The sequence below is a fragment of the Octopus bimaculoides genome, chromosome 23 (assembly GCF_001194135.2).
Source record: "Octopus bimaculoides isolate UCB-OBI-ISO-001 chromosome 23, ASM119413v2, whole genome shotgun sequence".
NCBI lineage: Eukaryota > Metazoa > Mollusca > Cephalopoda > Octopoda > Octopodidae > Octopus > Octopus bimaculoides.
Window position 1 is genome coordinate 34576938 of NC_069003.1, and position 2653 is coordinate 34579590.

Below are 2653 nucleotides of genomic sequence, written 5' to 3' on the forward strand. Positions count from 1 at the left end.
TACATACATACATAGATACGTACATACATACATATACACACCACACACATATATATATATGTATGTGTGTGTATATATATATATATATATATATATGTATGTGTATAAGTGAAAGTGAAAGTGTTTATAAATATATGGACAACGTACACACAGTCTAAAGGATTTTTACCTCAACCGGAAGTTATCGTATTTTGATCTTTTATTTTCCCTCTTAGATTCGAGGGTTGAACACCCACAAATTCCTCCTTCTACAATGTCGTAAAGCAAGTAAGTGAAACTTTGGACATCTTTTTTCTCTCATTGCTTTTATTATTATTATTATTATTATTATTATTATTATTATTATTATTATTAGCTCTTGTTTGTTTCGTTGATAATTTACTTTCGTTTTCACCCGTGTTATAAAAAGAATCGTGTAAAACTTTATGAATTTATGAAGCATTATAAATATTGTTTATTGTTTGAGAGCGAGAGAGAGAGGGGGGAGGGGGAGGGGAGAGAGAGAGAGATACATCATGAGTTTCTCTTTCTCTGAAGAAATCTTTATTCTTACGTTGGATTAACCGGCATCTCCGATTAGAAGAATCGCTTGAGCGTCTCGGACAAAACGTCTTGTGGTGTTTTCTGCCGTGGTTTTCGATGCTCAGTGTTCAAGTCTAGCTGTGGTGAACTTTGGCTTTCATTCCCTCGGGGGTTAACAAAATTAGGTACCAGTTATGTACGGAGTTATTTTAAGTCGATTAGTACTCTTCTCTCAAATATCCGTCTTTGTATCTATGCTAGAAAAATGCGACGGTTTGACAAAATCTTTAAGAAAAAAAAAATACCTCGTGGTGTTTGCTTTGATTCTTGATGTTCCAAGTTCAATCCCGGTGTAGGTTTATTTTGCCTTTCATCTTTCCACAGCCGTTTATTAGGGTACATAGCTAGCACTGGGGCCCCCGATAATTGAGATTGTACCTTCGTCGAACATTTCTAACCTTGAACCTCTATAAAAAATTATTGTCACTATATAGGTAGCATCAACGGATCGTTAGTTAGGAGTCTTTACGTTCCGAGTTCAAATCTAGCTGAAGTCATCTTGAATTTCTGTCTTCTGGGGTGAATAAAATATAGTACCAGTCAACTACTGGGGTCGAAATAAGCGACTGTTTCCCATTGCCACAAAACTACTTAATTTATTTCATGACGTTTTGAGTTCAAATCCTGCCGAGGTCAACAAACGTTTCGCCATTCCTGGGTCGACGGAGAAAATACCGATCTACCACTACCAGCCTGGTGCTAGCGGTATAAATTAATATTTAGTCATTTAGATTTTTAACGTTCTGAGTTCAAATCCTGCCTACATCAAATTTGCCTTAAATTTTTCCGACGTTCTAATGTTATTGCAGTTGTTTAGCCTCAGGTGAGACCTGATCCACCAATAGACCAAAAGGCATTCCAACCGTGATCATCTCATATTTTCCTTTCTGCAAGACACCCAGCAACACATTCAACGCGCGTTTTTTATTTTCAAAATGTACGGTGTAACTGAAAGGAAATTTAGCTGCTATTTCTGGCGGATCAAATAAGCACATACATCAAATCGATACCAATCAATCATTAGAAGAGAGATTGATAAAATCGAACATACCTATCTAATTTCGACTAATTTCGACATTGCAATTATTATTATTGTTGTTGTTGATGTTACTTTGCTGTCCATCCTTTTGGGGGGTCGACTAGCCTCTCCCCTCATAGATTTCTGGCCTTCAGACTATAATATAGCGGATCATCATCATCATCATCATCATCATCATTATTATTATTATTATTATTATTATTATTAAGGCGGCGTGCTGGCAGAGTCGTTAGCACGCTGGACAAAATGGTTAGTTCAAATTCCGCCGAGGTCGACTTTACCTTTCATCCTTACAGGATCGAAGAATTGAATACCAGTGAAACACTGGGGTCGATGTGATCGACTATCCCCCTCACACAAATCTGAGGCCTTGTGCCTATAGTAGAAAGAATTCTTCTTCTTTTTCTTCTTCTTCTTCTTCTTCTTCTTCTTCTTCTTCTTCTTCTTCTTCTTCTTCTTCTTCTTCTTCTTCTTCTGTATGAGTAGAATAAGAAGTATTTGGGACTCTCTCTGTCTCTCTGTCACCCTCTCTTTTCCCCTCTCACCCAATCAGTGCCGAGTTCAAATCAAGCCAGAGGGTGATGTTTTTTCATCCACCCCGAATCGATGAAATTGTATATATATACTAACCATATACGGTGGGGTGGGTTCCAATAAATAAAATCCACTCTCCGTCGTATACTCAGGCTGGTAACAAATGTATGTATGTATGTATGTATGTATGTATGTATGTATGTATGTATGTATGTATGTGTGTATATGTATGTATGTGTGTTTGCAAATGCCTTTGTGTATGATGCACAAATGCATGTATGCATTTTTGTATGTGTGTGTGTATATATTTTTGTCATGTAAGAATGTGTGCATGTTTGTATGTCTATTATGCATATATATGTATGTGCATACGAATGCATATGAGTATGTATAAGTGCATATATATGTGTGCCCGTATACATACATACATACATACATAAATACATGCATACAGTATATATTACATATACATAAACACACACTTACATAATTACATAT

The 2653-nt window shown here is 36.3% G+C and overlaps 1 long non-coding RNA gene across 1 annotated transcript in view; it reads left to right on the top strand.

Moving 5' to 3' along the window:
- LOC128250607 (uncharacterized) overlaps positions 1-2653 on the top strand; it is a 122256-nt gene that overhangs the window by 1544 nt on the left and 118059 nt on the right. The window contains exon 1 of the long non-coding RNA XR_008266635.1: positions 1-267. This exon is cut by the window's left edge and continues 1544 nt beyond it. This is a non-coding gene — a long non-coding RNA (uncharacterized LOC128250607). The remainder of the gene's footprint in view (positions 268-2653) is intronic.